Here is a 15,107-nt window from a genome sequence, read left to right on the forward strand (position 1 = left end):
AATGCGATGATTTCTTCTCCCTGATTTTTTTCTCCCCGAAACTCAATATATGGAGTTGGAGTTGGAGTCGGAGAGGCAATAGGGGGCCCACAAGGTAGGGGCGCGCCCTAGGGGGCAGGCACGTCCCCCACCCTCGTGGGCAGGTGGTGGGCCCCCTGGCCTTCATCTTTCATAGGTATTTTTCTTATTTTCTGAAAAGTGGCTCCGTGAAGTTTCAGGTCATTAACAGAACGTTTGCTCCTGCACATAAATAACACCATGGTAATTCTGCTGAAAACAACGTCAGTCCGGGTTAGTTCCATTCAAATCATGCAAGTTAGAGTCCAAAACAAGGGCAAAAGTGTTTGGAAAAGTAGATACGTTGGAGACGTATCAACTCCCCCAAGCTTAAACCTTTGCTTGTCCTCAAGCAATTCAGTTGACAAACTGAAAGTGATAAAGAAAAACTTTTACAAACTGTGTTTGCTCTTGTTGTTGTAAATATGTAAAGCTAGCATTCAAGTTTTCAGCAAACATTATAACTAACCACATTCACAATAACGCATAGGTCTCAAGTTTACTCATATCAATAGCATAATCAACTAGCGAGCCATAATAATAGATCTCGGATGACAACACTTTCTCAAAACAATTATAATATGATATAACAAGATGGTATCTCGCTAGCCCTTTCTGAGACCGCAAAACATAAATGCAGAGCACCTTTAAAGACCAAGGATTGACTAGACATTGTAATTCAAGGTAAAAGAGATCCAGTCAAGTCATACTCAATGTAAACTAACAGTAATGAATGCAAATGACAGCGGTGCTCTCCAACTGGTGCTTTTTAATAAGAGGATGATGACTCAGCATAAAAGTAAATAGATAGGCCCTTCGCAGAGGGAAGCAGGGATTTATAGAGGTGCCAGAGCTCGGTTTTGAAACAGAGGTGAATAATATTTTGAGTGGTATACTTTCATTGTCAACATAACAACCAAGAGATGGCGATTTCTTCCATGCTACACACATTATAGGTGGTTCCCAAATAGAATGGTAAAGTTTATACTCCCCCTTCCACCAACAAGCATCAATCCATGGCTTGCTCGAAACAACGAGTGCCTCCAACTAACAAGAGTCCCAGGGGGAGTTTTGTTTGCAATTATTTTGATTTAGTTTGCATATAGCATGGGACTGGGCATCCAGGTGATCGGCCATTTATCTCGTGAGTAAGGAGCGGAGTCCACTCCTCTTGAGAATAACCCGCCTAACATGGAAGATATGGACAGCCCTAGTTGATACATGAGCTATTCGAGCATACAAAACAGGATATTTATTTGAAGGTTTAGAGTTTGGCAGATACAAATTTACTTGGAACGGCGGGTAGGTACCGTATATAGGTAGGTATAGTGGACTCATGTGGAATAACTTTGGGGTTTAAGGGATTGGATGCACAAGCAGTATTCCTGCTTAGTACAGGTGAAGGCTAGCAAAAGACTGGGAAGCGACCAGCTAGAGAGCGACAACAGTCATTAACATGCATTAAAATTAATCAACACCGAATGCAAGCATGAGTAGGATATAATCCACCATGAACATAAATATCATGAAGGCTATGTTGATTTTGTTTCAACTACATGCGTGAACATGTGCCAAGTCAAGTCACTTAAATCATTCAGAGGAGGATACCACCCTATCATACCACATCATAAACATTTTAATAGCATGTTGGCACGCAAGGTAAACCATTATAACTCATAGCTAATCAAGCATGGCACAAGAAACTATGATCTCTAGTTGTCATTGCAAACATGTTTATTCATAATAGGCTGAATCAGGAATGATGAACTAATCATATTTACAAAAACAAAAGAGGTCGAGTTCATACCAGCTTTTCTCATCTCATTCAGTCCATCATATATTGTCATAATTGCCTTTCACTTGCACGACCGAATGATGTGAATAATAATAATAGTGCGCGTGCATTGGACTAAGCTGGAATCTGCAAGCATCCAATAAACAGGAGAAGACAAGGCAACACGGGCTCTTTTTTCAGATCAACAATAATGCATATAAGAGCCACTTCAACAATTTAATTATGGTCTTCTCCTATCGACCCCCAAAGAAAAGAAAAGAAATAAAACTATTTACACGGGAAAGCTCCCAACAAGCAAAAGAAGAACATGAAATATTTTTGGGTTTTCTTTTAATTTACTACTAGAAGCATGGAAATTAAACTAACTAAAAGCTACAACTAATTTTTTTTTGTTTTTCTTAAGGTTTATTAAACACACAAGAAGAAAGCATAAAAAGGAAATTAAACTAGCATGGATGATACAATGAAAAATTATGAGCACCGACATCTAGCAATGAGTGTGTGAACATAAATGTATTGTCGGTGGGAAATACGTACTCCCCCAAGCTTAGGCTTTTGGCCTAAGTTGGTCTATGGCTATGGCTGGCCTGGCGGATATCCATATTAGTAGTTGGGGTCGTACTGCGATGCAGTGGCTATCGCCTGCCGAGGTGCAGCGTGGCGACGAGCGGCCTCCGCTCTCCTCTCGTACTCATCTGCCTCCTCTCTGGTAATAGTATATCTTCCTCTTACCTGATAATCAAAGAAGGCAGGAGCAGGGAGAGTAATACGGACATCACGATGTCTGTCAAAGATTAGTCGATACTGGAGAGGTGATTCGTTCCTCTCGACAAACTAGTGGTGAACCATAGCATTAAAATCTATATAAGCAGGAGGTAATTCAATATCATCTTCACGTATGGCTATACCAAGAAAATTAGCTATGCGGGTTGCATAAATTCCGCCAAACAAATCTCCATTAAGTCTATTAAGGTGCAACCTACGTGCAACAATGGCTCCCAAATTATATGATTTGTCTCCTAACACAGCACTCCTAAGAATACTGAGATCGGGGACACACATGTCACATGCCTCATCTTTACCATTAATGCATCTACCTATAAAGAGAGCAAAATAATGTATAACTGGAAAGTGAATGCTCCCTATGGTAGCTTGTGTAATATCTCTAGATTCTCCCACAGTTATGCTAGTAAAAAAATCTCTAAATTCATATTTGCGAGGATCCCTTATACTACCCCATTGTGGAAGTTTGCAAGCAGTGGTAAAATCCTCTAAGTCCATAGTGTAAGATTTATCATAAAGATCAAACAGGACAGTTGGAGAATTACGTGAAGTTGAAAATTCAGACCTCCTCACAAAGGTACTGGTGAGGTTGTGATACTGGCTGCACTTCTCTTCCTCGAAGCTCATGAGATCAGCATTGCGCAAATATGCGTTGAATTTTTCCTTAATTCCCACTCGATCCATAAAGTTCTCAGAAGGCCACTCACAAGGACGCACTGGAGCGTCTCTTGGTGACTCTTCATCAGCATCACGCATGGCAAGCCTGGGTCCTTGCTTCCTTGAGGAACCACCTTGGAACATTTTCCTAAGCATTTTTCTTCCTCTGAAAAATTCTGAAATTTTTTAGTAACTTCAAAATAAAAAGTAAACTAAACTCAATAATATTGATAGCAACTACTCCCACAAGTGCCTAGGGCCTATATCATGCATCAAAACTACTTTTAACCAGATAAATTTGACATGCAAGCTCAATAACAGGGCCACCTAAGAAGCAAAAAATTGCAATGAATAAAGCACTAGAACAAAAACTAATTGGACCAATGGAGGAGTCACATACCAAGGAACAATCTCCCCAAGCAGTTTTGTGAGAGGTGCTTTGAGCAGGGAGATCGAAAATGGCAGCAAAACGAGCTTGGACTCGGGTTTGAGCTGGATATTCGTGTTTGGGGGAGGAAGAAGGAGTGTGTGGGTGAAAGGATAAGTGGAGGAGGGCCACCATGGGCCCACAAGACAGGGGGCGCGCCAGGGGGTAGGGGGCGCCCTCCACCCTCGTGGGTAGGTGGTTGGCCCACCTGCTGTGTTCTCAGTGCCAAATACTCTCAAATATTCTCGAAAAAATCATATTTAAATTTCAGGGCATTTGGAGAACTTTTATTTTCGAGGTATTTTTATATTGCATGGATAATCAGATAACAGACGGAAAAATATTTATTTTTATTTTATTTAATATAAATAACAGAAAGTAAAAGTGGGGTACAGAAGGTTGTGCCTTCTAGTTTCATCCGTCTCATGATCATCAAAAGGAATCCACTAACAAGGTTGATCAAGTCTTGTTAACGAACTCATTCCGAATAACATGGAACCGGAGAAATTTCGAATAACACTATGTTACCTCAACGGGGATATGCACATCCCCAATAATAAGAATATCATATTTCTTATTGACAGTAGGAAGAGGAAATTCAAAACCTCCAAATATAATCGATGGAATTTTTCCAATAGAGTTGATACTATGAACTTGAGGTTGTTTCCTCGGAAAGTGTACCGTATGCTCATTACCATTAACATGAAAAGTGACATTGCCTTTGTTGCAATCAATAACAGCCCCTGCAGTATTAAGAAAAGGTCTTCCTTGGGAATATCAAGAATAACAAAGTCTGTTAAAATAGTAACGTTTGCAACCATAACAGGCACATCCTCACAAATACCGACAGGTATAGCAGTTGATTTATCAGCCATTTGCAAAGATATTTCAGTAGGTGTCAACTTATTCAAATCAAGTCTATGATATAAAGAGAGAGGCATAACACTAACCCCGGGTTATCAAATTTGGCATAACACTAGCAACAAATCCAAATGATTCTTTGATTGTGGGTTATCAAGATCAACAGCAGGTTCAATTTCTATGTCATTATCATTACTAGGTTGAGCATCATCATGAATATTATTATTAACATTATCACTAGTTTCAGGTTCATTACCAGATTGAGTTTCAGCATCAGAAATAGAAATATCATTTGGATTCTCAGGTGTTTCAGTAATAGGTTCACTAGAAGCATGCACAGTTCTATCATTTTTCTTCTTCTTCTTTTTAGAAGAACTAGGAACATCAATATTATTTCTCTGAGATTCTTGCTCAATTCTCTTAGGATGGCCTTCAGGATACAAAGGTTCCTGAGTCATTCTACCAGTTCTAGTAGCCACTCTAACAACATTATCATTATCTTTACTATTCAATTCATTGAGCAAATCATTTTGAGCTTTAAGTACTTGTTTTACTTGAGTGTTAACCATAGAAGCATGTTTACTAATAAGTTTAAGTTCACCTTTAACATTAGCCATATAATCACCCAAGTGTTCAAGCATATTTGAATTGTATTTCAATTGTCTACCAAAATAAGCATTAAAGTCTTCTTGCTTAGCCATAAATTTATCAAACTCATCTAAGCATGGGCTAGCAAATTTAGTAAATGGGATTTCAGCTTTATCATATCTATAGAGAGAATTTACCTTTACTACCTGTGTCGGGTTATCAAGACCATGAGTTTCTTCAATAGGTAATGGATTAAGATTATATGTTTCTTCAACAGGCGGTAGATTAAGACCATGTATTTCTTCAATAGGAAGTAAATTCTTAATATCTTCAGCTTTAATACCCTTTTCTTTAATAGATTTCTTTGCCTCTTTCATATCTTCAGGACTGAGAAATAGAATACCCTCTTCTTCGGAGTTAGTTTAGGAATAGGCTCAGGAATTGGTTCCGGAGGTGTCCAATTATTTTCATTTGTCAACATATTATTCAATAGAATTTCAGCTTCATCCGGTGTTCTTTCCCTGAAAGCAGAACTAGCACAACTATCCAGGTAATCTCTGGAGGTATCGGTTAGTCCATTATAGAAGATATCAAGTATTTCATTTTTCTTAAGAGGATGATCAGGCAAAGCATTAAGTAATTGGAGAATCCTCCCCCAAGCTTGTGGGAGACTCTCTTCTTCAATTTGCACAAAATTATATATATCCCTTAAAGCAGCTTGTTTCTTATGAGTAGGGAAATATTTAGCAGAGAAGTAATAAATCATATCCTGGGGACTATGCACACAACCAGGATCAAGAGAATTAAACCATATCTTAGCATCACCCTTTAATGAGAACGGAAATATTTTAAGGATATAAAAGTAGTGAGTTCTCTCATCTTTAGTGAACAGGGTAGCTATATCATTCAATTTAGTAAGATGTGCCACAACAGTTTCAGATTCATAACCATGAAAAGGATCAGATTCAACCAAAGTAATTATATCAGGATCAACAGAGAATTCATAATCCTTATCAGTAACAAAGATAGGTGAAGTAGCAAAAGCAGGGTCAGGTTTCATTCTGGCATTTAGAGATTGCTTACTCCATTTAGCTAATAACCTTTTGAGTTCATTTCTATTTTACAAGCTAAAATAGCTAAGGAAGCTTCTTGATCAAAAACATAACCCTTAGGAATAACAAGTGATTCTTCATCATCACTTTGATCAGTATCATCAGATTCAATATTTTCAATTTCTCTAGCCCTAGCAAGTTGTTCATCAAGAAAATCACTAAGTGGCATAGTAGTATCATGCATAGAGGTAGTTTCATCATAAGTATCATGCATAGCAGAAGTGGCATCATCAATAACATGCGACATATCAGAACGAATAGCAGAAGCAGGTGTAGGTGTCGCAAGCTTACTCAAAACAGAAGGTGAATCAAGTGCAGAGCTAGATGGTGATATGTCTCCAACGTATCTATAATTTTTGATTGCTCCATGCTATATTATCTATTGTTTTGGACTATATTGGGCTTTATTTTCCACTTTTATATTATTTTTGGGACTAACCTATTAACCAGAGGCCCAACCTAGAATTGTTGTTTTTTTGCCTATTTGAGTGTTTCGGAGAAACAGAATATCAAACGGAGTCCAAACGGAATGAAAACTTCGGAAACGTGATTTTCTCATCAGAAAAGATCCAGGAGACTTGGACCCTCCATTAAGAAAGCCATGAGGCGGTCACGAGGGTGGAGGGCACGCCCCCCCTAGGGCACGCCCCCTGCCTCATGGGCCCCTCGAAGCTCCACCGACGTACTTCTTCCTACTATATATACCTACGTACCCCCAAACGATCGGGGACGGAGCCAAAAACCTAATTCCACCGCCGCAACTTTCTGTATCCATGAGATCCCGTCTTGGGGCTATTCCGGAGCTCCGCCGGAAGGGGCATCGATCACGGAGGGATTCTACATCATCATCCAAGCCCCTCCGATGAAGTGTGAGTAGTTTACTTCAGACCTACGGGTCCATAGTTAGTAGCTAGATGGCTTCTTCTCTCTTTTTGGATCTCAATACAATGTTCTCCCCCTCTCTTGTGGAGATCTATTCGATGTAATCTTCTTTTTGTGGTGTGTTTGTTGAGACCGATGAATTGTGGGTTTATGATCAAGTCTATCTATGAATAATATTTGAATCTTCTTTGAATTCTTTTATGTATGATTGGTTATCTTTGCAAGTCTCTTCGAATTATCAGTTTGGTTTGGCCTACTAGATTGGTTGTTCTTGCCATGGGAGAAGTGCTTAGCTTTGGGTTCGATCTTGCGGTGTCCTTTCCGAGTGACAGAAGGGGCAGCAAGGCACATATTGTATTGTTGCCATCGAGGATAACAAGATGGGGTTTTTATCATATTGCATTAAATTATCCCTCTACATCATGTCATCTTGCTTAAGGCGTTACTCTGTTTTTAACTTAATACCCTAGATGCATGCTGGATAGCGGTCGATGGGTGGAGTAATAGTAGTAGATGCAGGCAGGAGTCGGTCTACTTGTCTCGGACGTGATGCCTATATACATGATCATACCTAGATATTCTCATAACTATGCTCAATTTTGTCAATTGCTCAACAGTAATTTGTTCACCCACCGTAGAATACTTATGCTCTTGAGAGAAGCCACTAGTGAAACCTATGGCCCCCGGGTCTCTTTCTCATCATATCAATCTCCATCACTTTATTATTGCTTTTCTATTACTTTGCTTTTACTTTTTACTTTGCATCTCTATACCAAAAATACCAAAAATATTATTTATCATCTCTATCAGATCTCACTTTCGTAAGCGACTGTGAAGGGATTCACAACCCCTAAGCGCGTTGGTTGCGTTGAGCTATTGTTTTTGTGTAGGTGCGAGGGACTCGCGCGTAACCTCCTACTGGATTGATACCTTGGTTCTCAAAAACTGAGGGAAATACTTACGCTACTTTGCTACATCATCCTCTCCTCTTCGGGTAAATCCAACGCAGTGCTCAAGAGGTAGCAAGAAGAATTTCTAGCACCGTTGCCGGGGAGTCTACGCAAAAGTCAACATACCAAGTACCAATCACAATCCCTATCTGCCGCATTACATTATTTGCCATTTGCCTCTCGTTTTCCTCTCCCCCACTTCACCCTTGTTGTTTTATTCGCCCTCTCTCTCTCTATCCTCCCTCTCTTTCTCTATTTGCCTCTTTTTACCCGTTTGCTTTTTGTTTGCTTGTGTGTTGGATTGCTTGTTTGTCGCGATGGCTCTTCCTAGATTCGGTGATCTTCACCTTAAAAGGTCAGAGGAGATCGAAAACAACGTCAGGAAATTTATGGTTTTGCAATTTGAGCATAATAATTTCTTTAGAAATGAGCTTGAGGAACAAAAATGTTTTATGAGTTATATGAATAAAGAGCTCGATGATATGTCTAAAGAATTTGATGGTATAAGATCCCAAATTGCTCGTCTTGAAAAATTAATTGCTGAAATTTCGGATATGCAAGCTACCTTAGTCAATAAGATGGCCGCTAAACCGGATTCCTATGAAAATCAAGATGAAGATCTAAAAGTTATTGATGTGTCCCCTATTAAATCTTTGTTTTGCAATATTAATCTTGATAATGATGGGACTGAATATGATCCACCTTTACCTAGAAGGTGTTCTAAAAATTCAGAGTATTTAGATCTTGATGATGAAATTGATAAAAGTGGGATTAAAAGAAATAAAACCCTAGATGATGCTAAACCCACTATATTGGATTTCAAGGAATTTAATTATGAAAATTGCTCTTTAATTGATTGTATTTCCTTGTTGCAATCCGTGCTAAATTCGCCTCATGCTTATAGCCAAAATAAAGCCTTTACCGAACATATCGTTGATGCCTTGATGCAATTTTATGAAGAAAAACTTGAGTTGAAAGTTTCTATCCCTAGAAAACTTTATGACGAGTGGGTACCTACTATTAAAATTAAAATTAAAGATTATGAGTTTTATGCTTTGTGTGATTTGGGTGCTAGTGTCTCTACTATTCCCAAAACTTTGTGTGATTTGCTAGATTTCCGTGATTTTGATGATTGCTTTCTAAACTTGCATCTTGCGGATTCCACTATTAAGAAACCTATGGGAATAATTAATGATGTTCTTATTGTTGCAAATAGGAATTATGTGCCCGTAGATTTTATCGTTCTTGATATAGATTGCAATCCTTCTTGCCCTATTATTCTCGGTAGACCTTTCCTTAGAACGGTTGGTGCAATTATTGATATGAAGGAAGGGAATATTATATTTCAATTTCCATTAAAAAGGGCATGGAACACTTCCCTAGAAATAAAATAAAATTACCATATGAATCTATCATGAGAGCCACTTATGGATTGCCTACCAAAGATGGCAATACCTAGATCTATTCTTGCTTGTTATGCCTAGCTAGGGGCGTTAAGCGATAGCGCTTGTTGGGAGGCAACCCAATTTTATTTTTATTCCTTGATTTTCGGTCCTGTTTAGTAATAAATAATTTATCTAGCCTCTGTTTTGGTTGTGTTTTTTGTGTTTAATTAGTGTTTGTGCCAAGTAGAATCGTTGGGAAGACTTGGGGAAAGTCTTGTTGAACTTGCTGTAAAAAGCAGAAACTTTAGCGCTCACGAGAACTGCTGTCATTTTTATTTGGAACGCTCTATTTAGTTAATTCTTTTTGCAGATGTTTAATAGATAAATTCCTCACGTACAGCAATTTATTTTAGAATTCTTGGGATTCCATATCTTGCGCTAGCTACAGATTACTACAGACTGTTCTGTTTTTGACAGATTCTGTTTTTCGTGTGTTGTTTGCTTATTTTGATGAATCTATGGCTAGTAAAATAGTTTATAATCCATAGAGAAGGTGGAATACAGTAGGTTTAACATCAATATAAATAAATAATGAGTTCATTACAGTACCTTGAAGTGGTCTTTTGTTTTCTTTCGCTAACGGAGCTCACGAGTTTTCTACTTTAAGTTTTGTGTTGTGAAGTTTTCAAGTTTTGGGTAAAGATTTGATGGATCACGGAACAAGGAGTGGCAAGAGCCTAAGCTTGGGGATGCCCATGGAACCCCCAAGATAATCTAAGGACACCTAAAAGCCAAATCTTGGGGATGCCCCGGAAGGCATCCCCTCTTTCGTCTATTTCTATCGGTAACTTTACTTGGAGCTATATTTTTATTCACCACATGATATGTGTTTTGCTTGGAGCGTCTTTTATGATTTGAGTCTTTTCTTGTTAGTCTACCACAATCATCCTTGCTGTACACACCTTTTGAGAGAGCCATACATGATTTGGAATTTGATAGAATACTCTATGTGCTTCACTTATATCTTTTGAGCTTTATAGTTTTGCTCTAGTGCTTCACTTATATCTTTTAGAGCACGGTGGTGGATTTGTTTTATAGAAACTATTGATCTCTCATGCTTCACTTAGATTATTTTGAGAGTCTTAATAGCATGGTAATTTTCTTAAAATCCTAATATGCTTGGTATGCAAGATTAATAATAAAACTTTCTTATGAGTGTGTTGAATACTAAGAAAAGTTTGATGCTTGATGATTGTTTTGAGATATGGAGGTAATAATATCAAAGTCATGCTAGTTGAGTAGTTGTGAAATTGACAAATACTTGTATTGATGTTTGCAAGTCCCGTAGCATGCACGTATGGTAAACGTTATGCAACAAATTTGAAACATGAGGTGTTATTTGATTGTCTTCCTTATGAGTGGCGGTCGGGGACGAGCGATGGTCTTTTCCTACCAATCTATCCCCTTAGGAGCATGCGCGTAGTGCCGAGGTTTTTGATGACTTGTAGATTTTTGCAATAAGTATGTGAGTTCTTTATGACTAATGTTGAGTCCATGGATTATATGCACTCTCACCCTTCCATCCTTGCTAGCCTCTTCGGTACCATGCATTGCCCTTTCTCACATTGAGAGTTGGCGCAAACTTCGCCGGTGCATCCAAACCTCGTGATATGATACGCTCTTTCACACATAAACCTCCTTATATCTTCCTCAAAACAGCCACCATACCTACCTATTATGGCATTTCCATAGCCACTCCGAGATATATTGCCATGCAACTTTCTATCATTCCGTTCATCATGACACATTCATCATTGTCATATTGCTTAGCATGATCATGTAGTTGACATAGTATTTGTGGCAATGTCACTCTTGGTTCATTGCATATCCCGGTACGCCGCCGGAGGCATTCATATAGAGTCATCTTTGTTCTAGTATCGAGTTGTAATCATTGAGTTGTAAATAAATAGAAGTGTGATGATCATCATTATTAGAGCATTGTCCCAAGTGAGGAATAAAAAAAGAGAAGGCCCAAAAAAATAGAAAGGTCATAAAGAAAAGGAAAAGGCCCAAAAAATGAGAGAAAAAGAGAGAAGGGACAATGTTACTATCCTTTTACCACACTTGTGCTTCAAAGTAGCACCATGATCTTCATAGTAGAGAGTCTCTCATGTTATCACTTTCATATACTAGTGGGAATTTTTTCATTATAGAACTTGGCTTGTATATTCCAACAATGGGCCTCCTCAAGTGCCCTAGGTCTTCGTGAGCAAGCAAGTTGGATGCACACCCACTAGTTTCTTTTGTTGAGCTTTCATACATTTATAGCTCTAGTGCATCCGTTGCATGGCAATCTCTACTCCTTGCATTAACATCAATCGGTGGGCATCTCCATACTTTCTCCTTTTTTGTCTTCTCCACATAACCCCCCTCATTATATTCTATTCCACCCATAGTGCTATGTCCATGGCTCGCGCTCATATATTGCGTGAAAGTTTATAGGTTTGAGATTACTAAAGTATGAAACAATTGCTTGGCTTGTCATCAGGGTTGTGCATGATGAGAGCATTCTTGTGTGACGAAAATGAAACATGACTAAACTATATGATTTTGTAGGGATGAACTTTCTTTGGCCATGTTATTTTGAGAAGACATAATTGCTTAGTTAGTATGCTTGAAGTATTAGCATTTTTATGTCAATATGAACTTTTGTCTTGAATCTTTCGGATCTGAATATTCATACCACAATTAAGAAGAATTACATTAAAATTATGCCAAGTAGCACTCCGCATCAAAAATTCTCTTTTTATCATTTACCTACTCGAGGACGAGCAGGAATTAAGCTTGGGGATGCTTGATACGTCTCCAACGTATCTATAATTTTTGATTGCTCCATGCTATATTATCTACTGTTTTGGACTATATTGGGCTTTATTTTCCACTTTTATATTATTTTTGGGACTAACCTATTAACCAGAGGCCCAGCCCAGAATTGCTGTTTTTTGCTATTTCAGTGTTTCGGAGAAACAGACTATCAAACGGAGTCCAAATGGAATGAAACCTTCGAAAACGTGATTTTCTCATCAGATAAGATCCAGGAGACTTGGACCCTCCGTCAAGAAAGCCACGAGGCGGTCACGAGGGTGGAGGGCACGCCCCTTGCCTCGTGGGCGCCTCGAAGCTCCACCGACGTACTTCTTCCTCCTATATATACCTACATACCCCCAAACCATCGGGGACGGAGCCAAAAACCTAATTCCACTGCCGCAACTTTCTGTATCCACGAGATCCATCTTGGGGCCTATTCCGGAGCTCCGCCGGAAGGGGCATCGATCACTGAGGGATTCTACATCATTATCCAAGCCCCTCCGATGAAGTGTGAGTAGTTTACTTCAGACCTACGGGTCCATAGTTGGTAGCTAGATGGCTTCTTCTCTCTTTTTGGATCTCAATACAATGTTCTCCCCCTCTCTTGTGGAGATCTATTCGATGTAATCTTCTTTTTGCGGTGTGTTTGTTGAGATCGATGAATTGTGGGTTTATGATCAAGTCTATCTATGAATAATGTTTAAATCTTCTGTGAATTCTTTTATGTATGATTGGTTATCTTTGCAAGTCTCTTCGAATTATCAGTTTGGTTTGGCCTACTAGATTGGTTGTTCTTGCCATGGGAGAAGTGCTTAGCTTTGGGTTCGATCTTGCGGGGTCCTTTCCCAGTGATAGAAGGGGCAGCAAGTCACATATTGTATTGTTGCCATCGAGGATAACAAGATGGGGTTTTTATCATATTGCATGAAACTATCCCTCTACATCATGTCATCTTGCTTAAGGCGTTACTCTGTTTTTAACTTAATACCCTAGATGCATGCTGGATAGCGGTCGATGAGTGGAGTAATAGTAGTAGATGCAGGCATGAGTCGGTCTACTTGTCTCGGACGTGATGCCTAAATACATGATCATACCTATATATTCTCATAACTATGCTCAATTCTGTCAATTGCTCAACAGTAATTTGTTCACCCACCGTAGAATACTTATGCTCTTGAGAAAAGCCACTAGTGAAACCTATGGCCCCCGGGTCTCTTTCTCATCATATCAATCTCCATCACTTTATTATTGCTTTGCTATTAATTTGCTTTTACTTTTTACTTTGTATCTCTATACCAAAAATACGAAAAATATTATTTATCATCTCTATCAGATCTCACTTTCGTAAGTGACCGTGAAGGGATTGACAACCCCTAAGAGCGTTGGTTGCGTTGAGCTATTGTTTTTGTGTAGGTACGAGGGACTTGCGCGTAGCCTCCTACTGGATTGATACCTTGGTTCTCAAAAACTGAGGGAAATACTTACGCTACTTTTCTGCATCATCCTATCCTCTTCGGGGAAATCCAACGCAATGCTCAAGAGGTAGCAGATGGCAGTTCCTTACCTCCCCTCGTAGTTGAGGGATAAATCTTGGTTCTTGGATCTTTCAAGTTCTTCATAATGATAAGCAGATATATATCCCATGTGACTCAAAGAATAGAGCTATGCTCCCCGACAACGGCGCCTGAAAATAGTCTTGATAACCCACAAGTATAGGGGATCACAACAGTTTTCGAGGGTAAAGTATTCAACCCAAATTTATTGATTCGACCCAAGGGGAGAAAAATAATACTCTCATGTATTAGCAGCTGAGTTGTCAATTCAACCACACCTGGAAACTTAATATCTGCAGCAAAGTATTTAGTAGCAAAGTAATATGATAGTAGTGATAACGGTATCAAAAGGTAACTGTAGTAAAAGCAATGTTTTTGGTATTTTGTAGTGATGATAGCAATAGCAATGGGAAAGTAAATAAGCGAAGAACAATATGTGGAAAGCTCGTAGGCAATGGATCGGTGATGGAGAATTATGCCGGATGCGGTTCATCATGTAACAGTCATAACCTAGGGTGACACAGAACTAGCTCTAGTTCATTGACATAATGTAGGCATGTATTTCGAATATAGTCATACGTGCTTATGGAAAAGAACTTGTATGACATATTTTGTCCTACCCTCCCATGGCAGCGGGGTCCGTACGGAAACTAAGGGATATTAAGGCCTCCTTTTAATAGAGAACCGGAACAAAGCATTAACACATCGTGAATACATGAACTCCTGAAACTACGATCATCACCGGTAAGTATCCCGATTATTGTCACTTCCGGGTTAACGGATCATAACACATAATAGGTGACTATAGACTTGCAAGATAGGATCAAGAACACCCATATATTGATGAAAACATAATAGGTTCAGATCTGAAATCATGGCACTCGGGCCCTAGTGACTAGCATTAAGCATAGCAAAGTCATATCAACATCAATCTCAGAACATAGTGGATACTAGGGATCAAACCCTAACAAAACTAACTCGATTACATGATAGATCTCATCCAACACATCACCGTCAAGCAAGCCTATGATGGAATTACTCACACACGGCAGTGAGCATCATGAATTGCTGATGGAGGATGGTTGATGATGATGATGGCGACGGATTCCCCTCTCCGGAGCCCCGAACGGACTCCAGATCAACCCTCCCGAGAGGTTTTAGGGCTTGGCGGCGGCTCTGTATCATAAAA

This window comes from Triticum urartu, chromosome 1A, assembly GCF_056163025.1.
Source record: "Triticum urartu cultivar PI428250 chromosome 1A, HENAU_Tu73, whole genome shotgun sequence".
Taxonomy (NCBI): Eukaryota; Viridiplantae; Streptophyta; class Magnoliopsida; order Poales; family Poaceae; genus Triticum; species Triticum urartu.